Source organism: Canis lupus, chromosome 21 (assembly GCF_003254725.2).
Source record: "Canis lupus dingo isolate Sandy chromosome 21, ASM325472v2, whole genome shotgun sequence".
Taxonomy (NCBI): Eukaryota; Metazoa; Chordata; class Mammalia; order Carnivora; family Canidae; genus Canis; species Canis lupus.
Window position 1 is genome coordinate 26,358,864 of NC_064263.1, and position 25,911 is coordinate 26,384,774.

The following is a 25,911-nucleotide window of genomic DNA, read 5'->3' on the forward strand; positions in this document are numbered from 1 at the left end:
GCTGAAACTAGACCTGGGCTTAGAAGACTGTTTAGAACTTCATGGAGTACTACGGATGCAAGGAGTAGAGACATGATTTGGCTTTAATATTTGCCACCGAACCAAATGATTATTTAACATCCATACTGGTCTCTCAGCGCAAGTGGAAAAAAACAAGGAAAGCTGTCAACTATAGCTATAATTAACCTGTACCATCTGGAAATACATCTTTATTTGCTCCCTCATTAATGAGTTTATTCATCTGGGCCCAAGTAGTAAGTCAGTCTGATTGTGCCTTGTCCAGAGCTCAGGCAGCTAATTAGGGAGGCTCTCTGGGCACAGTTACTGATTGATGGGCCCACATTCCACTCCCAAGACCCACACATAGAATGTTTTCTTGCCAACCAATCACTCCCCTCATAGAAGCTCACAAGGCCCCTAGTAGTGCCAATCTACCTAAATCCAGATTTGAAAGAAGTTAAACCAAACATATCAGGCAGAGAATAAGAGAAAACGTCATTAAAAAAACAAAATGCTCAGGTGCAAGACTCAGGGACTCACCCTTATAATGCCACAAACAGGCCTCTTGTCCCCCACAAATATCAGACACTCTGTGGTCTCTAAGTCTTTTTTTTTTTTAAGATTGTATTTATTTATTCATGAGAGACACAGGCAGAGGGAGAAGCAGGTTCCTCAAGGGAAGCCTGATGTGAGACTCGATCCCAGAACTCCGAGATCATGACCTGAGCCAAAGTCAGACGCTCAACCACTGAACCACCCAGGCGTCCCTGTGGTCTCTACGTCTTTACACAGGTTGGTTACCTTGTCCATTAAGCCCCTCTCTTCCACCAAACCACATTATGCCTTCCTACAAAATCTAAAACCTCAAAGGCTCTTTAGACTGACCCCATTTACTGAAGAAACAAACATCCTTTACCACCTTGCTAAGCATGGGCCACAGCCCAGCATCATCAGTACCCTGAGAGCTTATTTAGAACAAGAGAATGTTACTCTATTCCAGACTTTCTAAATCAGAAGCCACACTAAATAAGACAAGCAGGTAATTCATATAAAGTTTGAGAAGCACTGCTACTGCACCCCAGCACTCACACTGACAACTTGTCCTTGTCATATACTTCTATGCACCTGATTATTTTATTAACAGCTTTACTGAGATCTAATTCACATACCATAAAATTCACCCATTCAGTGTATTACTCAGTGATTCTTAGTATATGGAGTAGTGCTGCCATCACCACTTTTCAGTTTAGAACATTTTACCACCCCAAAAAGAAACCACATACCAGTTAGCACTCCCTCTCCGTCCTTCCCTAGCCCAAGGAACCACTAATTGACTTTCTGACTTTATCTATAAATTGCCTATTCTAGATGTTTCATATAAATAGGATCATACAATAGGTGGTCTTCTGTGATTGGCTTCTTTCACTTGGCTTACTGTTTTCAATGATCATCAGGTTATAGCACATATTCCCTTTTTTGTTGCCAAACAATACTGCACTGTATGGACATACCACATTTATCTATCCACTCTTCAATTACTGGATATTTGGGTTGTTTATATTTTCTGGCTATTACAAATAATGTTACTATGAACATTCATCTACAAGTCTTTGTGTAGACATGTTTTCACTTCTCTTGAGCATATATATCTAGGAGTAAAATCATTGGGTCATATAGTAATTCTATGCTTAACCTTTTGAGAAACTGCCAAATTGTTTTCCATAGCAGATGCACCATTTTACATTTCCATCAGCATTGTATGAAAGTTCCAATATCTCCACATCCTCAACATTTGTTATTCTCTTCTGGATAAAAGCATTCTAGTTAGTGGGAAATAGTATCACAATGTATTTCCAATTTTACATTTCTCTGAAGGATAATGATGCTGAGCACCTTTCTTTATGTTTATTGGTCATTTATATATGACCTGAGCACCTTTCTTTATGTTTATTGGTCATTTATATATGACTCCAGAGGAGTCTGGAGAAAAAGTTTATTCAGATCCTTTGTCCACTTCTAAAAAGTAGACTATTGAGATCAATTTTAAGCTCATAGCAAAACTGAATGGAAAATAGAGATTGCCCATATGTCCCCTGCACCCAAATATGCAGAGCCTCCCCCATTAACAATATCCCCCCACCAGAGTAGTACATTTGTTCCAACTGATGAACCTACACTGACACATAATTTTACCCAAAGTTCATAGTTTACCTTAAAGCTCATTACTGTTATATATTCTACTGGTTTGGGCAAATGTATAATGTATAAAGAGATGTATGCAACACTCAATTATCATACAGAATAGTTTCACAGTCCTAAAAATCCTGTCTCTTTTCATGGTTTGATTGTTCATTTCTTCTTAGTGAATAATATTCACAAAGATATTCCACCATCTGGATGTACCACAGTTTATTTATCCACTCACCTACTGAAGGACATCTTGCTTGCTTCCAATATTTGGCAACTATGAATAAAGCTGCTATAAACATCTGTGTGCAGGTCTCTGGATGGACACAGATTTTTAACTCTTACGGGGAAACACTATGGAGCACAATTACTGGATTGCATTATAATAGAATGTTTAGTTTTCTTCTCCTTCAATACTGTATTCGCTATTCTGGGTCTCTTTATATGGGCCTCTCCATATAAAGTTTAGAATCAGTTTGTCAATATCCACAAGAGAACTTGCTGGGATTCTGACAGGCATTGTCAAGTTGGCATAAATCAAGTTGGGAAGAACAGATATCTTGATAACATTGAGTCTTCCTATACCTGAACATAGAATATCACTCCATTTCTTTAGTTCTTCTTTATTTTTTAAATGCTTAATTCATTTATTTGAAAGAGAGCAAACAAGCAAGAGCAGGCAGAGAGGCAGGGAAAGGGAGAGAGAGAGAATCCCAAGCCGACTCCAGTCTGAGTACAGAGCCCAGTGTGGGGCTCAATCTTACAACCCTGAGATCATGACTTGAGCCAAAGCCAAGAGTGTCATGCTTAACTGACTGAGCCACACAGGTATCCTAGTTCTTCTTTAATATTTTGATCAGAGCTTTACAGTTTTCCTCACATAGGTCTGATAAACATTTTGCTAGAGTTGTTAGTATCTATAGAGCTAAATTGTACTGTGTTTTTAATTTCAAATTACACTTGTTCATTGCTGAAACATAGGAATGCAACCGGCTTTTTTTTTTTTATTAACCTTGCTAGATTTATATTATCCTGAAACCCTGCTATAATCAAATAGTTAGTTCCAGGAGGGTTTTTTTTTTTTTTTTTTATTCTTTTGGATTTTCTACACAGACAATTATGTCATCTGTGAATAAAGATGTTATTTCTTCCTTCCAAATCTGTATAGATTTTATTCTCTTTTCTTATTACATTAGTTAGGACTAATGATTTTGAAAAGCATGGAGAGGGGACATCATTACTTTGTTCCTAAGCTTATGGGAAAGCTTCAATCTTCTCACCATCAAGTATGATGTTAGCTGTAACTTTTTTTGTATTCTTTATCAAGTTGAGGAAGTTCCTCTCTATTCCTAGTTTTCTGAGAATTTTTATTTTAAATAGTATGGGATTTTATCAAGGGATCCCTGGGTGGCGCAGCGGTTTAGCGCCTGCCTTTGGCCCAGGGCGTGATCCTGGAGACCCGGGATCAAGTCCCACGTCGGGCTCCCGGTGTATGGAGCCTGCTTCTCCCTCTGCCTGTGTCTCTGCCTCTCTCTCTCTCTCTCTCACTGTGTGCCTATCATAAAAAAAAAAAAAAAAAAAAGGTTTTCCTATTTCTATTCATACATTTATGTAATTTTTCTTCTTTAACCTGTTGATGTGATGGATTACATTAACTGATTTTCAAATGTTGGACCAACTTGCACACCTGGGATAAATCCCACTTGGTCATGGTGTATGATGCTTTTTATACACTGTCAGATTCAATTTGTTAATATCTTACTGATGATTTTTACATTGATGTTCATGAAAGACACTAATTTGTATTTTTCTCAACAAGTCCCTTCTTTCACTTATTAGTAATTTGTGTCCTCTTTTTTTTAGTTAGCCTGGCTGCCAATCTACTAGCTTTATCAATTTTTTTTTTTAAGATTTTATTTATGAGAGACACACAGAGAGAGGCAGAGACATAGGCAGAGGGAGAAGCAGGCTCCCGACAGGGAGCCTGATGCAGGATTCAATCCTACAACCCCAGGATCATGACCTGAGCCAAAGGTAGATGCTCAACCACTGAGCCACCCAAGTGCCCCTATCAATCTTTCAAAGGATTAGATTTTTATTTTCTCTTTTTTTTAATTCATTGATTTCTGCTCTGTTTTTCATTATTTCTTTTCTCCTGCTTACTTTGGTTTTATTTATTTATTTATTTTATTTTTTTTTTAACTTTTATTTATTTATGATAGTCACAGAGAGAGAGAGGCGCAGAGACACAGGCAGAGGGAGAAGCAGGCTCCATGCACCGGGAGCCCGACGTGGGATTCGATCCCGGGTCTCCAGGATCGCGCCCTGGGCCAAAGGCAGGCGCCAAACCGCTGCGCCACCCAGGGATCCCTTACTTTGGTTTTAATGTGTTCTTTTTCTAGTTTCCAAAGGTGGATCCTTAAGTGATTGATTTTACTTTTTTTAATGTTTTTATTTTTTCAAGTAGTGGACTTGCTTCTTTAATTGGAGATGAACTCAGCACCCAATGGCAAGGATCCACACTCTAATGGAAGAGCCAACTACAGAATGGTTGTTCTCTTGAAGAAACCAGTAACTTGCATTTGATTTTTCCTGCTTGGCTCATTCCCAAATGTTCAGGATTTGGATCCTAAAATCTCCAGTATTTAACTAATTCTTTGTGAGTGGAAGGGGCTGGGACTGTTTATCCACACATAAACTGATCCTTGTCATAAATCACTTTTATAATGAGAAAGCAACTAGGACACATTGTCATGTGTTTCCCACGCTCCAAATCTTCTTTGGTAATGCACAAGTTATACCCACATGGGCAGGGGTAGAAATGTCTCCAAGACTTTGTCATATTGCAAGTCCTTGATCTCCACCTCATCATGAAACACAGCCACTGTCACTGGGGCTAGTAGAGGTCTGTTGCCTCAACGAGCCAAAGCTGCCCCAGGAACAGTCTAATTTGGCAGGCATGGGCCCCAACCCAAATGATTGTCCTGTCTTCTAAGCGTGGCTTTTGTTGTATCCCACAAATTTTGGTAAGCTGTGTTTTCATCTTCATTTAGCTCAAATATATTTAAATTTCTCTTGAGATTTCTTCTTTGATCCATGTGTTATTGAAAAGTATTTTGTTTGGTCTTTAAGTATTTGCGGATTTTTTGTCTTTGTTATTGATTTCTACCTGAATTCCATTATGCTCTGACAGGAGACAATGTATGATTCCTATTCTTTTAAATTTGTTAAATTGTGTTCTATGGCCCACTTGGTCATCTATCTTGGTGAATGTTCCATATAAACTTGAGAAGAATGTCTCTATTTTGCTGTTGTCAGATAAAGCAGCATACAAATGTCCATTATATCCACTTGGTTGATGGTGTTACTGAATACAGCTACGTATTTACTTTCTGCCTCCTGAATCTGTTTGCTTCTGACACAGGAATGTTAAACTCTCCAACTAGAATATTTGTGATTTTTCTATTTCTCCTTTCAATTCTATCAGTTTTTGCCTTACATATTTTGATACCTTTTGTTAGGCACATACATAGTAAGGATTGCTATGTCTTCTTGAAGGATTGACTCTTTCATCACTACATATGCCCCTCTTGATCCCTAATTAACTTTCCTTCTCTGAAATGTGCTCTGTTGGGACACCTGGATGGCTCAGTTGGTTAAGCACTTGACTCTTCATTTTGGTTTGGGTAATGATCTCAGGGTCATGAGATCCAGCCCTCCACCAGGCTGTACACTCAGTGGGGAGTCTGCTTGAGCTTTTCTCCCTCTCCCTCTGCCCCCTCCCCGACCTCACATGCTCCCTCTAAAATAAATAAATTTTGAAGTCTGCTCTTTCTGAAATACAGCTAGTCTTGCTTTCTTTTGATTAATATAGTATGGTATATCTTTCTCCATTCATTTACTTCTAATTTATATGTGTCCTTTTGCTTAAAATGGGGTTCTTATAGGCAATATATAGTGGATCTTGTTTTTTATTCACTCTGACAATCTTTAATTGGTGCATTTGGATCACTGATGTTCAAAGTAACTACTGATATAGTTGGATTAATATCTACTATATTTGTTAATATTTTGTTTGTTGTCCTTATTCTTGGCTCCTGTTTTTGTCTTCCAAGCTTTTATGATTTTTAAGTAGGCTCCATGCCCTGGGTGGAACCCAACATGGGGCTTGAACTCACAACTGAGATGAAGATCTGAGCTAAAATCAAGAGTTGGAAGCACGCAGGCATTCCCAAGATTTTGTGATTTTAATGCAGAATTTTATATAATTATATTTTCTCCCATTTCTTAGCTTATCACTTTTACTTCTGTTTTTATTTCAGTGGTTGCCCTAGGGTTTGCAGTATACATAAACAACTAATTAAGTCCATTTTCAAATAATACTATACCACTTCATGGGCAATATGAGTACCTTATAACAAAATAATCCTAGTTCCTCCCTCTCATCCTTTGTTTCATTGCTGCCATTTATTTCACTTTTTCATAAGCATATCTACATACACACACTATACATAGACACATAAATGCATACATAATCAAATACAGTGTTGGTATTATTATTTTGAAAAACTACTGTTAGATCAATTAAAAGTTTAAAAAGAACATCTACAAAAATCCTATAGCTTAAAATTATATTCTTTTTAAAATATTTTTTATAGATTTTATTATTTATTCATGAGAGACACAGAGAGTGAGAGAGACAGAGACACAGGCAGAGGGAGAAGCAGGCTCCATGCAGGGAGCCCGACATGGGATCCGATCCCGGGTCCCCAAGATCATGCCCTGGGCTGAAGGTGGCATTAAACCACTGAGCCACCGGGGCTGCCCTAAAATTATATTCGATACTAAAAAACTAAATGCTTTCCCTTTAAAATCAGAAACAATGTCAGTATGTCCACCCTCACCACTACTATTCAATATAATACTGAAGTTTTTAGCCAGCATAATAAGGCAATAAGGGGAGATAAAAGGCACACAAATTGGAGAGAATTAAAACTGCCCCTATTTGCAGATGAATGATGTTCTACATAGAAAATCCCAAGGAATCTTGCTCCAGAAGGAACTGTCTGAGGGATCGTAAGGGATTTCTAAATATGGGAAAGGGGAATAAATCACTTGTTGAAGTCAATTGTACATATATTTTTGCAGGTCTAAAGAAAGAACAAGGTCTAAAGAAAGAACAAGGCCTATATAACAGGAATCCAGTTCTTCAGGGATACCAAAAGGGAATTTTCAAGTCATTTTTGGTGCAACCTAGCTGTGGAAATTAGCATACAATTGTTTGAGCCTTGCTGAATAAAAGTTTAACCTTCCAAAAAAAAAAAAAAAAAATCCCAAAGAATCTATAAAAAGAAAAAAATCTGAGAATAAGAATTCAGTAACATGGTAGAATACAATATAAACACACTCCAAATATATATTTCTATGTATTAGTAATGAACACAGAAACACTGAAATTAAAAATATAAAATTCATAATCATTCATAAAAAAAGAACAACTAAATGTTCTATTCTATATTCACATATTCCTTTTCTGGTATTTCCTTCCCTTATGTAGGTCTGAGTTTCTGACTTCTATCATTTTCCTTCTAAGTAACATTTCTTTTAAGAAAATATATGAGGGAGGGGGAGGGTGGAGAGGGGATGGGCAGAGGGAGAAGAGAGAATCTTAAGCAAGCACCACACCTAGCCCTCAGCCCAACTCGGGGCTCGATCTCACAAGCCTGAGATCATGACCTGAGCCAGAGTCAAGAGTTGGATGCTTAACCAACTGAGCCACCTGGGTGCCCCTTTTCTCAACACTTTAAACATTTCATTCTACTTCTTCTTACTTGCATTGTTTCTGAGGAAAAGTTGGATTTAATTCTTATCCTTGCTCCTCTGTAGGTACAGTGATTTTTCCTCCGGCTTCTTTCAGGATTTTCTATCTTTGATTTTCTACAGTTTGAAAAATGATATGTCTAGGTGTAGTTTTTTGGCATGGAAGATTTTTGTATCTGTACTATAAATATAAGCACATAAACATAAAGCAAACATATAAATTAGGCCTCAAAACTATCTATGATGTTTGATATATTTATACATTTACTCAATTCTCACTTAAGGTACTGTTGTTCTAAAAAAAAAAAAAGGTACTGTTGTTCTAAATGTGCAGGTCCAGGGCTAGGCATGGGGATGCACAGATGAACGAAAGTTTTTTTCTTGCTCTTGAGGAGAAAAATAAAAAATAAAATAATTAAGCTGTATTGGGTCATCTGGGTGACTCAGTGGTTGAGCATCTGCCTTTGGCTCGGGTCACAATCCCTGGGTCCTGGGGTCAAGTCCTGCATCAGGCTCCCCACAGGAAGCCTGCTTCTCCCTATGTCTCCGCCTGTCTCTCTGGGTCTCTCATGAATAAATAAACAAAATCTTAAAAAAAAAAAGATTAGACTGTTTTAAAAGTATGAATTTACTCAGCCCGGAGCACAATTGTTTCTACTTTACAGAAGGCACAGATGATATATGAAGGAGAGAAATGACTCATTCAAAATCACAGTTGCAAAGAGTGATGGCAAAAGGGTCACAGAACTTATGGGTAAAATCAAAGACAGGGCTTAGGGCCTTAAACGACCAAATCAATGGCTAGTCACAAAATCCTCCTAGAGTCACATTATGATTTTCATGGGGCCCAGGTACTTCTGCCTTTGTGGGCCCCTTACTCCATTAAAAAAAAAAATACATACATATATATTTTTAAATACAGTGCTCAGTTGGGCAGCACATACACTAAAATTGGAATCATACAGAGAAGATCAGCATGGCCCTTCTGCAAGGATGACACACAAAAATATATTTTATGACTATATTGCTATAAAGATGTATAATCCAAGCTAGACTATATTCACATTTTTCTTCTTAAAGGAAATTAAGACATTTTTGTGGGTCCCTGGGCACTGTGTCTAATGGATAAGTCAGCTCTGGGTCCTGCTGTCTCCCCACAGCTATGAACCAAGTGTTCTCTCCCCAGATGCCAAGTCACTTTGCTCTACAGCTTCTAAGATTCTATCTCTCCTGGGCCTATTTGACCAAACAGCATGAGGTTTAAGTTCACACTAAATCTCACAGCCTAAATCCACCATAAAAGGTAGCCTCGGGTGGCTCGGTGGTTTAGCGCTGCCTTCTGCCCAGGGCGTGATCCTAGAGACCCAGGATCGAGTCCCACATCAGGCTCCCTGCGTGGAGCCTGCTTCTTCCTCGGTCTGTGTCTCTGTCTCTCTCTCTCCCTCTCTGTCGCTCATGAATAAATAAATATTAAAAAAAAAAAAAAGGTAGCCTCACTCTATTCATATGAGCACTATAATGTCATTGGAAAAATCACTTGACAATAATGTGTATTCTGTGTTCTAGAAAGGTTTAGATACATTAATGATCACACCCAAAGTAATAAACAGACATGTCACTGACCTGCAAACACCAAAGGCATGAGAAGCATATACCTGGCATCTTGAAAGTAGCCAATTAGTATTTGTTTGTTCACTCATTCAGTCACAAGACAAGCATAAAACAAAGTCTATTCCCTTATAAAATTTACCTTCTAATAAGAAAACGGATAATAAACATGTAAACAAACATATATTTATATATGAAATAAATTCTGGTAGTGTTACGAAGGAAAATAAAACACGTAAGAAAAGAAAAGAAAAAGGCAGATTGGGCAGCCCGGGTGGCTCAGCGGTTGAGTGCCGCCTTCAGCCCAGGGTCTGATCCCGGAGACCCGGGATCGAGTCCCACGTCGGGCTCCCTGCATGGAGCCTGCTTCTCCCTCTGCCTGTGTCTCTGCCCCTCTCTCTCTCTCCCCGTGTTTCTCACGAATAAATAAAATCTTAAAAAAATAAAAAGAATAAAGAAAAGGCAGATTATTTTGTTGCTACACTGTAGACACTCATTTCCCCAAAAGATTTCCAACAACAGGAGAACATGCTGGGTGAGATAGCCAGTAGAACATACCCCATAAGGTATGTCTTGTTTCCTTGGGTTTTATCTCATTCCCACTTTTCACCCCCAAAAATGGCTTTAGGGCAAAGATTATCTTTCTCAGTGAAGAAAAGAGCAGTTGAGGTCCTAGTAATCTAGCATAGCTATTTAATTGTTATATATCAATGAACAGGGAATTTCCTCTATGCCTCAATTTCCCCATATATAAAATGAGGGGGTGGCTTAAGTAATTTTCAATGTCCTTTAAAGCTAAAATACTGTAATAATTCACACCAAATCTGTCTAACTCCAAAGCTTTGGAGTCAACTGTAATACCATGGCTTTCCAAACTGCCAGTTTCCTTAGTTACCATAGAATTAAAAACAAAATGCCTTCAATATGGTAAGGTGTGATTTAACAGGATGCTACCAAATTAAATCAATGAAACTTCACCAAGTGACTACCACAGGCATGCATCAGGAATATTAATCAGTCAGGGGATGGCCTCTTGTACTAGCTTCAAGTACCTGCTAACTACAAAGGACCCTAAACTCCTGAACCCCATCTACCAGGCAAACTGGAATTTCAGAGGTCCCAACTGATCCTTCCAAATCAGGGACTGATCAACCATGCAGCTAGAGACTTCATTCTTTCACAAAAATTAGAGATGAATAAACCCAACCTTTGTGGTGAGGTATTCACGTTGGTAGGGGGCAGGGAAGGGGAGGAAACAGGACACAACAAACTATTAAACATAAAATAGTATGACATTAAAACAAAATACTATGTAAGCCCAAAGAAAGAGATTAGCTAGTTCCTGGACCTGGTAGGAATACAGCACACCAGGCTGGCTGCCTCTTCTATCCTGTGGGGACAGATGCTCTGGTCCACTGGGTGATTAGGATAACAAGTACAAAGGTTCACAGGCTCTCCATATTTGTAGCTCTCCATTCTCCTCTCATTCACATGCTTCTTCAACTCCGTAGCCTTGCCAAGATTTCAAGGCCAATAAATCAAAGTGCAACCACCTCGCTTTTAAAAAAAGACTTCATGAATCAGCTGGGAATCACGCAGACGTTGGATCTGCTTGGCCAAACTGTAAGGAGACCTGATATAGACAGCACACTTTGAGCAGGAAAGTGAAAGTAGATGCTAGTGGTAACAACTGCTATGGCTGCTGCCTGTCCATCACACCACCTCTCCTACCATCATCAGAAAGCCAGGCCAGCTGAGTTGGCAAGGCCAACCCGTCCTCCAGGCCAGCTTATTCTCTAGGTCAGCTGAGTTGGGAAGCATTTTAATGAAAAGTTTCAAATATATATAAAAGTAGAAGGAATAATTTAATGACCTTTTCCCCACTCAACAATTATCAAATTTGGGGGCGCCTAACATTCTTTGATTCTTCAAGTCCTTTCCCATCAAATTCCTACTTTTCAGACTAGCTTCTTCCCCACCTGGCCCTCTCTTACTTTCTCCTACGTGCACTCCAGCCTCCCATGCACTCTATACCTTTTTACCAATAAGATCCAATCCAGGTGCCACCTCTTACAGAAACCCTTTCAGAGCAAAAAACGATCCTTTGTATGAACTCCTTTAGAGTTTGGACTATTCATCTGCTAATCGCATCTACCCACCTATGGAATCTTCCTTGAATTTTTCATTGCCACACCTCTTTAGTTCAGACTTTATCCCTTGCTCTCTCTTACTAGAGTACTGCAGTGACATCCCAGGTGATCTCCCTGAATCTAATCTTGCCAGAACAGATTCATATATGACAGCAGCCACAGTTCTCTTTATCAGACACAAAATTGACCTCATCACCCTCTACTTAGACTTTGTTTTTTCTTTTTTAAATAATGAATTTTTTTTAGTATTCAAATCTGCCATTCATAATACTTTTTATTTTATTTTATTTTATTTTATTTTTTCATTCATTCATGAGAGACACAGAGAGAGAGAGAGAGAGAAAGAGAGAGAGAGGCAGAGACACAGGCAGAGGGAGAAGCAGGCTCCATGCAGGGAGCCCGATGTGGGACTTGATCCCAGGACTCCAGGATCATGCTCTGGGCCGAAGGCAAGTGCTAAACCGCTGAGCCACATAGGGATCCCCCTCTACTTAGACTTTGATAACTTTCTATTGCCTTTGGGTTAAAGCCCAAACTTCTTTGTATGATACACAAGGTACTTCATAATCTGGTTCAACCAGATACTTACCTCACTACTCTCCACCAAATGGCCTACACTCCAGCCACAGAGAACCACCTATCATTCTAACATGCCCTTCCTTTTATCGCTTAGTGCTTTGTCCCGTGCCATCTTCTCTCCCTAGAATTCTTTCCTCCCCTTCATCACCTAGTTCATTTCTATCACCTCCTTTATGAGACAGACATTCTCCACTGTTACTCATTCACACATCTATTCAACAACTGTTAGATGAACAAACATATGGTAAGTTCTAGACTGGGGATACAATGATAAATAACAGCTCTCACTCTCAAGATGCTTAGGCTCTGGTAGATCTCCTCAGGTGGAGTGATTCCTCTCTCTTCTGCAGAAATTTGCAATTTACACATATCTCCAAAGTTACATTTATTAGTTTTTATACTTGTCTCTGAGTCTATTTCCATAACTAGATTCTAATCATCTTGAGGTCAAGAATCTTTTTTAAAAAGTTTTCTTGAGGCACAGCATCTATTTTAGGTGGACCACTGAATGATTGTTCACATATTTACAGAGTTGTACAATCATCTTATCTTAAATAATTTCCATCACTTTAAAAACAAACCTCATTCTCATTTGCCAACACCCCATTCATACCCTCAGACCTGATCAACTACTAGTCTACTTTATATCTCTACAGATTTGTCTTTTCTGGACCTTTTTTTTTCTTTTTCTTTATTTTAAGATTTCATTTATTTATTCATAAGAGACACACAGAGAGAGAGGCAGAGACATAGGTAAAAGGAGAAGCAGGCTCCATGCAGGGAGCCCAATGTGGGCCTCGATCCCAGGACTCCAGGATCACACCCTGAGCTGAAGGCAGATGCTTAACTGCTGAGCCACCCAGGTGTCTCATGGACCTTTCAAATACATGAAATACAAACTGCAGTTTTTTTTGACTGGCTTCTTTCAGACACTATGTTTTTTCAAGGATCATCCATGTTCTAACATGTATCAGTAGGTCACTCTTTTTTCTTGCCAAGTAATGTTCCATTGTGTGGCTATATGTTTTATTTATTCATTTATCAGTTGATAGACATTTGCGTTGTTTCTACTTTGGGGCTATTATGAATAATATTGCTGTGAACATTTATGCATAAGCTTTTGTGTGTACACATGTTTTTATTTCTCAAGTTATCTATCTTAGGAGTGAAATTACTGGGTCATATGGTACCTCTATGTTTAACCTTTTGAGGAATCACCAAATCATTTCCCACAGCAGCTCCATCACTTTACATTTCCGCTACCAGCCTATGAGGGTTCCATTTTCTCCACCTCCTTGGCAACACTTATTTTGTTATTATAGTATCATAGTGGGTATGAAGTGGTATCTCACTGTGGTTTTGATTTGCATTTCTCTGATGGCTAATAAAGTTTAAAATCTTTTCATGCGCTTACTAGCCATTTGTATATTTTCTTGGGAAAAAAAGTCAAATTCAGATAATCCAGTAAAGACTGGACAGATGATTTATCTTTCTCTTGCTGAGCTGTAAGAGTTCTTTATATATTCTGAATGAAAGTTCCTCATCAGATATATAATTTGCAAATATCTTCCCCCATTCAGCAATCTTACTGGATGTGAAGTGGGTCCGAGGATCATCTGAATCTTATTCACTTTTGTGTTTCAAAGAACTAGCCTGGGAATGCCTGACTGGCTCAGTCAGTTGAAGAGTTGAGCATCTTACTCGATTTTGGCTAAGATCATGATCTCAGGGTCTGCACGAAGTCTGCTTGGGATTCTCTCTCCCTTTGCCCCCTCTCTGCTCATGCTCTTATGTGTGTTCTCTCAAATAAATACATAAAATCTTAAAAAAAAATTACAGGCCCAAAGAACTGGCCTGTAATCTGGTACACCATATGTGTTCAATAAATGTTAGATGGATGTTACTTAACATTTTACAGCTTTGACGACAAGGATAATGCCTTACTCATTCAGCATCCCCTCCATACTTCACACCTAGCACTAGAAATAAAGCACATGCTTTGGAAATAGATACTAATTCTCCTTTGAACAAACAGTGGAGATGAAGTCACATAGAATGGCCAAACAATTTTTCATATTTCCTCTCCCCTCCCCCTAAAACTTCTCCCCTGATCCCTTCTATTTGCATGGTATCGCCGATTAGTCAAGTCAAAGCAAAAGTCCCCAAAATCTGAAAGTCAAGCTTGAGTATCTCCCTTATACCTAGTATCCAATCCACAAGCAAGTTCTGTAGGCTCTACTTCAAAACATATTCTAAATTCATCCACTTTCCCCATCATCTCTGCTATCCTACCTCCAATGCTATCATCTCTCACCTGAACTACTGCAAGTCTCCTAACTGTTCTCCTTGAATGTCCTTCTACAATTCATTCTTCTCAAAGCAGCCAGAAAGGTATTTTTTAACGCAAACCAGCAGGGAAGTCTAGGTGGCTCAGTTGGTTAAGCACTGGTCTCAGGTTAGGATCTCAGGGTCTAGAGATCCAGTCCAGTCTTGGGCTCTGCTTGAGATTCTCTTCCTCTCCCTCTCTGCTCCTCCTCTGCGTTCACTCATGTAGTCTAAGATAAATAAATAAATCTTAAAAAAAAAATGCACACCAGCTCACCTCACTTTCATCTTTCAAACCATCCAAAATCTATTCATTGTACACTCAATAAAATTCAACAGGTTTAGTGGCATCTATGAGACCTTAACAGATCTGGCTCTGCCAAAATTCCCTGACCTCATTGGTACTATTTTCCTTGATTCAGACACACTGGCTTTCACTTTGGTCCCCAGATGTGTCTAACTCATTCCCACTGATTTGTACTTCTCCCTCCATGTGACACATGTCTGTTTCCAAATCTTCAAATTCCTAGGTCTTCTTCATTCAGGTGTTGGTTCAAATATCACCTTAGAGGCTTTTCATAACCTTTCCTAGTTGTTCTCCATCATATCACCCTACCTTCTTCAGAGGACTTATCATCATTTGCAGTTATTTTGTTCTGCATGCACCCATTAGAAAGTAAACTTCACAAGAGCAACGACCTTGGTTGTTTTGTTCATTGCAGAGTTACTGGGACCAAGAAAAATGCCTGTCTATTGTACGCACAGTATTTGAAGAAAGAAAGATTGAACGAGCAATACAGATTACATATTTAATAAACGCTTGATGAATATGTGAGTGGATTAAAGGAGAGGTACAGAAAGCACAAAGAATAAGTGGAAGCACTAGTATTTTTTATAGCTGCTCACTTTTTCTCACCTTCACTGCCTTTGCTTTTGCTCAGACCCTCATTATGTTTTAGCTACTCAAGTACTCCCAACTAATTTCTTCTTTTCTCAACCTGATCCCTCCAAAAATAACTTCTACATTTCTATCAGACTTCAACATTCCTTAGAATGATCTAACATTGATCTAACGTGTTCAGATCGTTTATCACTGCTATCCCCCTACATTTAGCCTATACTTCAGTTATATACAAATTATTTCAGTTCCTAGAATATTCTATGTTGTTTAATGCCTGGAAGCCTTTGTATAGCTTTTCATTTTGCTGGACCACTATTCCTATCTCATAGACTTTATCTATTGGACTCAAATTTAATTCTTAAGAACTAAGAACCTTCTCTGCTAAGTCTTTAATGATTCCCCTAAGCAGAGTTAGTTAATCAGTCCCTCCTTTGGGTCACCACGGTATGACACCCATTTACACTATACCATAATTATTTGTTTCCATGTCTATCTTCCCCTACATGACTATTAGCCCCCTGAGAGTAGGAGCCAGGTTTTCATCTTTGTGCTCCCTGCACAGTATCTGCAGCATATATAAGCACTCAATAACTGATGACTGAAGCAATGAGTAAACAAATCTTAACTCCTCAGCGTGGCATTCAAAATCAACCTCATGTTGGTCCCAACCTATGTTTCTAGATCTAGCACTTAGTCCTCCCTTACTTGATGATCTCCAAATACATCCTTCTTTTTCACATTTACTTGGGAGCTTTATTCCTAATGTTCTCTCTCTAGTGATATTTAAATCATCCATTAAGGTCCAGCTCAGAAGTCTCCCTCTCCATGAAGTCTTCCCTAATTCTATCAATGAGAAGGGATTTACTTCCCCAATAGTACTTTGCTTTTTCTACTGTTAAGGTAATTAGGACCTCTTATTTTATAATTATAGCCACTACCTTTGTAACTGAACTACATGTCCTATTTTCTTTTTTTTTTTTTTCTAAGATTTTATTTATTTATTCATGAGAAACACAGAGAGGAGAGAGAAAGAGGCAGAGACACAGGCAGAGGGAGAAGCAGGCTCCATGCAGGGAGCTCAACGTGGGACTTGATCCCGGGTCTCCAGGACCAGGCCCTGGGCTGAAGGCGGTGCTAAACGCCCTATGTCCTATTTTCTAACAGAACTGTAAGCTCCTATGTCCTATTTTCTAACAGAACTGTAAGCTCCTTGAAAGCTACAAACATGATCTAGCATCCTTTCTCTCAACCCAAGTGCCTAACACAGCGCCTTGTACAAAACAAGCAGTTATCAATAAATGTTTTAGTAGTGAAGAATAGTTGCTCAAGGATTAGAGATTCTGGGATCCCTGGGTGGCGCAGTGGTTTAGCGCCTGCCTTTGGCCCAGGGTGTGATCCTGGAGACCCGGGATCGAATCCCACGTCGGGCTCCCGGTGCATGGAGCCTGCTTCTCCCTCCGCCTATGTCTCTGCCTCTCTCTCTCTCTCTCTCTCTCTGTGTGACTATCATAAATAAATAAAAATTAAAAAAAAAAAAGAAAGGCTAACAGTTTAAAAAAAAAAAAGGATTAGAGATTCTTTGCCTCCATCTCTTCACATATATGATTTTTACTCACCTTGGTGTCAACTGGCCTCCTATTCATATGGTAAACTTTTACCTCTCCTTTAAGAATTAGCCCAATGTCATATCCTCTCTGAAGTCTTCCCTAACTCTCCCAAATATATGGAGGCACTCCATCCATGTACCTGTGGCACCTTGTATAACTCTACTCATAACACATACTGTCATTATCAGTTGATGGGTTCCTTTTCCCACTAGACCATTAACTCTTTTGGAGCAGATAGTCTCATTATCCATTTATGAATTCCTGAGACCAAACAAAGTATCTGGCATAATTAAACACTCAATAAAGATGTAGTGAAGTTCAAAAATAGTGAGTCCATGTTATGGAGACACCAGTAATAGAGATCATAGAGTCCTATAGCCAGGTTCAAATCCTACCTCCACTTACAACCTATGTAATCTTGAGTAAATTAAAATTACTTAGCTGTGCCTTGGTTTTTCTCACCTAGAAATTAACATAATAGCATTAAAAAGAATTAAAAGAGCTAACGCCATGTAAAATGCTTACTATAGTGCCTGGTACATAGTATGCACTAAAAAAGTTAGCTATTGTTATCATTAGAATAGAAGGAGAAAAACTGTTTCTGCCGGGTGCTGACAGATTCAAGAAAAGCTGAGGCTCAAGCCTATGGGCAATGAGGAGTAAAATGTCATTAGAGTCCTCTTAAGTAACAGACACATTAAGTTATTGAGAATATCCTATTGGAAAAGGGGAAGGAGAACAGAGGGAACACAAACCTTGGCAGGCTTATGCTTTATGCTCTCTGCCTCCAGTTCCCTGCTTCTTTCCCCACCGTTTCTCCCTAGTTGCTCAGGGACAAAAGCCCCATGGCCATAACTCAGCATCCCCTTGGGAAAGCTGTACTTTAGAGAGAACTAATGAGTTTATGTTTACCTACAGATTTTCCTCTGAGGAGCAAAAAGATAACAAACTACTCCAAGAAGGGAAAATACAAATAAAGTGGAGATAAGGAATGACACCAGATGGATTATCTTGGGTTGGCTTTCATGGAGTAGGCTTTCAGGACAAATAGCCCCACCCCCACCCCAGATTGAACCTACACACCCCAGAGGCATTCTCTGGCAGTGCCTGTGCTTGTATGTGCTTCCATGAGTCAAAGATGCAGAGAAGCAGGATCTGGGAAAAGGAACAAGTACTAAAAAGTTGAAGCTACAGAAATAAAAATTCTAGCCCAATTTGAAGAATACTGCAACAGAGGTATTCAAAGAGGGAACAGGATGAAAACAGGAGAAAAGGGGATCCGTGGGTGGCTCAGCAGTTTGGGGCCTGTCTTCAGCCCAGGGCATGGTCCTGGGGTCCCGGAACCGAGTCCTGCGTCGGGCTCTCTGCATGGAGCTTGCTCCTCCCTCTGCCTGTGTCTCTGCTTCTCTTTCTTTCTGTGTCTTTCATGAATAAATAAAATCTTAAAAAAAAAAAAAAAAAAAAAAAAAAAAACCAGGAGAAAAGCTCCCTACTATTAGAGGGTTTTAAACATAGACTGGGATTGATCACTTGCTGAAGATATTCGACAAGGATGATGGACTAGATTTAAGATTCAAACTCAGAAAACATTTGAATATCTACTCTATGCTAGCCACTGTGAGAGATTAGGTGCTAGGAATATAGAGATGAAAAATAATATAGCTGTCCCTTCCAGAAGTTCATTGCCCAATGGGGGAGACAAACAATACAATGTGGTAAGTGCCGACAGAAATCTATATCCGGTACTATGGGGCAGAGAGCAAGTCCTCAGATTCTGTGTCTGTGACTCACTGGTAAGGAGCAATATGGCATTAATTACAAATGGAAATGCTTCATAAGCAGTTTGTAAGCAAATGCTATCAGGTGCTATTGTGTTATTTCCAGAACAGACGGTTAAGCGTCAGTTAACCTTCTTTTTTTTTTTTAAGATTTTATTTATTTATTCATGAAAGACAGAGAGAGAGAGAGAGGCAGAGACACAGGCAGAGGGAGAAGCAGGCTCCATGCAGGGAGCCTGATGCAGGACTCGATCCTGGAACTCCAGGATCAAGCCCTGGGCTGAAGGCAGGCCCTAAACCACTGATGTGGGATCCCCACATCAGGTAACCTTTGCTATCAAGTCAATACTTACCTTTTCCTGAACATAACCCACACCTACAAACATTCTTAATTATGACATCTTTTTTTTTTTTTTTTTAAGTAGGCCCCAAGTCCAACATGGAGCCCAACACAGGGCTTGAACTCATAACCCTGAGAATAAGACCTGAACTGAGATCAAGAGTCACCCAGGTGCCCGTATCATTTATTTAATAAATATATTGATGTCTGCTATGTGCCAAGCAGTGGGTAGGTAAGTCACTGAGGAATGTAAAGAGAAAAACAGTCTCTGCATTCAAGGAGTTAGAACATTCCTCTTCATCTTTTCCTCTCTCTCTCCTATCCCATTTTATTGACCAGATGACAATTTAAATTCCTTCTGAAAATAGATGAGTTATTAAGATATAAGCCTAATCAAGAAGTGACTTGCAAAAAGCAAGAGTGAGCTGGGGATAGGTGAATGGGAAACCAAATGGGATACACTGTCTGCAGACAGGGTATCTGCCCAAGTATGAGACTCTCTGCATTAAAAAGTCAAGGGTTAAATGTGGGCCTTTTTGTCTACAACTTCCCTATTACCATTTTTTTTCTTCTCTCAACTTAATATTATTAGCATAGATTATTAACAATAATTATATATGGGGTGCCAGGATGGCTCAGTAGGTTTGGCATCTGCCTTTCACATGGGCCATGATCCTGGGGTCCTGGAATCAAGCCCTGCATTGGGCTCCCTGCTCAGCAGGGAAGGGAGTCAGCTTCTCCCTGTTCCCCTACTGCTTGTATGCTCACGCTCACACACATGCTCACTATAAATAATCTTAATTTATTATAAATAATCTTGAAACAAAACCAAAAACACAATAATTATACTTTCACTCACTCTGTCATTCACTAGTATTTACCTGATAGAAATAAAATAGTACCTGAATACCTGATAGGAACTATAGGAAACAGGCCAGGTAAAATACTGGGATCCAGGACTTGCAAAGTTGCAAGAGATCTCTAAAACATCATCTAAGTCCAAACCTGTCATTTTACAGATGGAGAAGTGAGGTACAGAGAGGTTGAAATCTTTTATGAATTCATATCTTCATGCATTTATTGAATCATACTCTTTGCCAGGCACCATGGATATAAGGATGGACAGGGCTTTCAAGGAGAACCTAATCTCATGGGAGACAGACAAATACATGACCCCAAATTATCTCTGTAAATGACGTCACATACTTAAGTAGTAGAAATATCCAATGTAGGACAATATTAGAAGTATACAGTACTCACACCACCCAGAGTGGTTAAGAGCACAGGTGCTGGAGTCATCTTGGATTTGAACACTAGCTCTGTCACATACCTAGCTGTATAACACTGGACAAGTTACTTAAATTCTCTATACCTCAGTTTCTGCATCTGTAGGATGGGGATAACCATAATAGTAGCTACAGTAAGGTTTTGATGTTAAATTAGATAATGTACTTAAACAGTTGGCACAGGACCTAACACTAAGTATCTTATTTTGCCTTTGACACCCACCTGCTGAGCCCTGGTCTCAGAATCTTCCTCAACACAGCCTTCTAAGCATCTATTATCATTCAGCTGTGTCTGAGGTAAAACAAATCTGCTATTCCTAGTCTAGAACCCAAGTGTATTGTTTACTATGCTTTTTTCCTACTACACTATGCTATTATTCATTTTATATGCCTTAAACATAGTCCAAAGATAAATGGTCAGACATCCAAGATTAAACCTCAGTCACACGTGCCTCAATCCCTCAATAAGATCTTGGTTTTGGCCAAAAATCTCTAGAGAAGAAAACCCCTGGAAACAAGAAACATATATCAAGTGTCTATAGGGAGAGACCCACAGGAGGGGGAGAAAAAAAAAAACACAACAAAACAAAGCTATGATTACTACTTTAAGGAAGCAAGGGATTTCTACTGCCATGCTGCTAAGGGTTTACCAGTCTAGCAGGGAAGAGGAGATAGGACATGAATTGCCACTTCCTCGTTGATTTACCTACCACACCTACTGCCTAGCACAGCACCTGTGACATGTTTTTTTATCAGTCTTTCTCTTCTCATGCTAGTCCATGAACTCCGTGAAGGCAATTATCACGCCTTCTCCATCTTGGTATCCTCAAGCATAGCATAGTGCCTGGCACACAAAAGGTGTTTCCGAAAAAGTTGATAAATTTATAAATGAACACAGAAAAAAAAACATCAAAGGCAAGGAAAGAAGACATCAGTGTAGATCAGAATACTTCTAGAAGTCAAGTCATCAGCCTTGGGCTAGAACCTTAAGTACAGGTGGATTTGGAAACACACAGAGAGAAAGGAAAGGCATTCGAGGCAGACAGGACAGCACCACCAACAAAGACCTGGCAGTAACCAGAAACATGGTGCACAGTATGTTAGAACCAGAAAGAGTTTTAAACATGATTTAGTCCAGGGGCCCCCATGTGGCTCAGTCGTTAAGTGTTTGCCTTCAGCTCAGGTCACGATCTCCCGGATCCTGGGATAGAGCCTGCATAGGGCTCCCTACTCAGCAGGGAGTCTGTCTTTCCCTCTCCATCTGCCCCTCTCCCTCCCTACTTATGTTTACTCTCAAATAAATTGAATCTTGGGGATCCCTGGGTGGCTCAGCGGTTTGGCGGCTGCCTTTGGCCCAGGCGCGATCCTGGAGTCCCAGGATCGAGTTCCGCATCAGGTTCCCCACATGGAGCCTGCTTCTCCCCCCTCCTCTGTCTCTGCCTCTCTCTCTCTCTCTTTCTATATATATATATGTATATATATACACACACGTATATATATATATATATCATAAATAAATCTTTAAAAATAAATAAATACATAAATAAAAATAAATTGAATCTTGGGCAGCCCAAGTGGCTCAGCAGTTTAGCACCGCCTTTAGCCCGGGGCCTGATCCTGGAGACCCAGATCGAGTCCCACAGAGTCCCACATCAGGCTCCCTGCATGGAGCCTGCTTCTCCCTCTGCCTGGGTCTCTGTCTCTCTGTCTCTCTCTGTGTCTGTCATGAATAAATAAATAAAATCTTTAAAAAAAAGGGATCCCTGGGTGGCGCAGCGGTTTGGCGCCTGCCTTTGGCCCAGGGCGCGATCCCGGAGACCCGGGATCGAGTCCCACATCGGGCTCCCGGTGCATGGAGCCTGCTTCTCCCTCTGCCTGTGTCTCTGCCTCTCTCTCTCTCTCTCTGTGACTATCATAAATAAATAAAAAATTTTAAAAAAAATCTTTAAAAAAAATAAAAATTAAATTAAAAAACATTGAATCTCAAAAAAAAACAAACCACCATGATTCAGTCCAACAGTTCAATTCTCATAGAGATGTTGTAAACATTCAATAAAAAACCATGTACTACTGAGCAGAGGAGCTGGCATATTACAAATACTAACTGGTAGCTATTATTACTATTACTTAAAAATAATAATTATACAACACTTAGTGGGTGCCTGTTGTATGGCAGGCAGCATGCTGAGGGAAAGAACTACAACAATGAGCAAGATAGACTTGGGCTTTCCTCTCTCATCTAAGAGTTTGGTGGGGAAGACAGACAAAATAATCCTTGGTAGGCCTGGGCTAGGAGTATGGGGGAAGGCAGCTGAAGGAACAAACGGTAGGGTCATCCAATCAGGGGCAGTCACAGATAGCACCTTGATTATCAAAGTGTGTCTTAAGATATACAAGGGGTTCTGAGTCTCTTCAAGGACCCCAAGGCTTCAAATCAAGATTCTTCTTGAAAATAGGTATGGCTGGGATCCCTGGGTGGTGCAGCGGTTTGGCGCCTGCCTGTGGCCCAGGGCGCGATCCTGGAGACTCGGGATCGAATCCCACGTCGGGCTCCCTGCATGGAGCCTGCTTCTCCCTCTGCCTGTGTCTCTGCCTCTCTCTCTCTCTCTCTCTCTCTGTGTGTGACTATCATGAATAAATAAATAAAATCTTAAAAAAGAAAATAGGTATGGCTAAATAAAGGTTTAAAAGCCACCAATCTAGTCCAATCTCCTCTTTTAACAAGAATAAAATAGGGCCCAGATGAGGTAAATTACATACTTGAGGCAACAATACCTCAAGTTAGTTGTAGACTGGTATTCTTGCTTTGAACTTGAGCTGCAAACTACTCACTGATCTGCATGATATAACATCATTCTGGCAGATGAACAAGCACTGGGAGTAGACACATCCAGAATTCACAGGCACTGGCCAGGCAGGCAGGCTAGCTGGCCCTGATTGGATGTTGACATGCTTTTTCTACCTTAGATCCCAAGCCAGCTCTCCGTGCCAAAATGAGGTCTCCAATTCCTCTCTGAGGTTGGCCAGCTACACCTTCCAGGAGGAGCTAACTGGCTCCAGGAGTGGGTCTGCTTCTGGGCCACCTATCTCATAACAATGCTTTATCCTACTAACGTCCTCCAGGGCCATGTGGTTTGGCAAGTTGAGACCAAGAACTGAGTTTAACCAGTTATTACATCCTGTTTAATACCTAGCCTAGGCTGGCTAGACCCATCTCTCATCTCCCTAACTACCCCTAAACTAATCACTCCTCCCATTCAGGAGGGTTAGCAGAATCAAGTTATCAGTAAATTAAAGGACCTGTATAGAAAAAACAACATTCCTTTTGTCAATCCCTACTTTATATCTCTCAGGAATGAAATGCTACTTCATGTTTTGGAGATGAAACTTCTGTATATATTGGGACGCCTGGGTGGCTCAGCGGTTGAGCATCTGCCTTTGGCTCAGGGTGTGATCCCAGAGTCGTGGGATCAAGTCCCACATCAGGCTTCCTGCAGGAAGCCTGCTTCTCCCTCTGCTTATGTCTCTGCCTCTCTCTCTCTCTCTCTCTGTCTTTCATGAATAAGTAAATAAAATCTTTTTTTTTTTTTTTTTTTTAAAGAGAAACTTCTGTATATAAAGAAAGGGGTAGTTTACTTTGGTAAGATGAGTCTGCAGTTTAGGCCTTTAAACTGAGGGGAAACAAATACTTTGGAATCTGGAAAAATATATGGGTTTAAACCACTTAGTAGTTGCAAGATCCTCAGCATTCTCAAATACTCTGAACCTCAACTTCCCTGATTATAATTAGGGAATATTAACAAAATCACTGTCACAAATGTGAGACTCAAAATGCTCTTTTGAATCATAGTCACTTATGAAATGTACTGTATCAATTTTCACATGAGATCATAAGACTATACAGTTTTAAATTACCTACCCAGAGGGGACGCCTGGGTGGCTCAGTGGTTGAGCGTTTGCCTTTGGCTCAGGTCATGATCCCCAGGTCCTGGGATCAAGTCCTGCATCGGACTCCCTGTAGGGAGCCTGCTTTCCCCCTCTGCCTATGTCTCTGCCTCTCTGTGTCTCTCATGAATAATAAATTTTTAAAAAATTACCTACCCACAGCACAAATAATAGAGAAATGGAACGAAGGTGCTCAGTACAGCACAGGCTAAGCTCAGGATAGCACAGGCAGACCTGGGTTAGAATGTGAACCTCCCCACTCACAAACAGTAGAATCCTAGAAAAGTTATGCAACCTCAGTCTTCTCAGGTATAAAATGCAGTTAATACCATCTAACTCACAGGGCTGCTGCTATTAGTAATGAATGAGATAATGCAAGTAGATGATTTTAAACAGGGGCTGGTTTATGGTAAGGACTCAATAAACTGTAACCTTTCCTAAACCCTCTTTTCCAAACACCTCTCCAAAACAAGAGAGGCATTTTAGCAAAGCCTTTGTCACCTCAATTACTAGAGAAGCAAATAATGAAAAGACAAAAGAGGAAAGGAATGAATGAACTGATGGCTGCTATTCCAGACCACTTATCATGCTAACGGCATCTGATATTGGAAAACACAAGTACAATATCCTGAAGACAAAACCACAGCATGTGCCATCTTTCCAAAGAAGTGGCAAAAAGTACCAACTGCCTCTTAGTTAGGCTACCCGCTACCCTTATCCGGTGCCTTAAGGTAGTCTCCCCATCAAACAGAAAAGGGCTACCGGAAGACAACTCTATCACCACATGCAAATCACTTCTTTGTAAACCCAATCTTTATTTTTTCAGCTCAAAACCCACCTCTGTCAGAAAGATTTCACTGACTCCCCCTAGCAGACTTAAGTGCTTGCCCCCACTGAATTTTTTACACAGTTCCATTATAACAATTATCTAGCACTATAGAGCTATTTGCGTGTCTCTTCCCCACATTGTAACTTAGGGTAAAGATCCTGTCTTACTTTTGAATTGCCAGTGCATAACACACAGTAGACCTCCATAATTACAAATTATAAGGATGAATTTCACCTTCTTCACTAATTAAGGCTGCTAAGAAACAGCTGGGTAGACTTTAATAGAAACTCACATAAACTAAGGTCCGCCAGACCAGACCCCTGGTTTTTTGTTTGTTCGTTTGTTTGGGGGGAAGGGAACTTGAAGGGATAACTGGCTGTTCCTGCTTGTCAGAGTTATTTTCTCAGACACACAAAAGATAGAACTAGTCCATATAGAATTTCCAGACAGATTATATTCTTTCGCAGTAAGTAAAACAAGTTAATAGAAGTTTCTGGGACGGATGCTGGTGGTGACATATAAAGCTGATTTCTAGGCATGACACTCTAATAAGTCT

General features: G+C 39.9%; 1 protein-coding gene, 1 non-coding gene and 1 pseudogene across 2 annotated transcripts in view; 1 reads left to right on the forward strand and 2 right to left on the reverse strand.

Annotated features, from left to right (window-relative positions):
- RNF121 (ring finger protein 121) overlaps positions 1-25,911 on the reverse strand; it is an 82,612-nt gene that overhangs the window by 54,819 nt on the left and 1,882 nt on the right. The window lies entirely within an intron of this gene.
- On the reverse strand, positions 4,397-11,865 carry LOC112667305 (DPH3 homolog; annotated as a pseudogene).
- Positions 8,929-9,036, forward strand: LOC112668000 (U6 spliceosomal RNA). Its single transcript, XR_003141381.1, has one exon. It is a non-coding gene; the product is annotated as a U6 spliceosomal RNA (small nuclear RNA).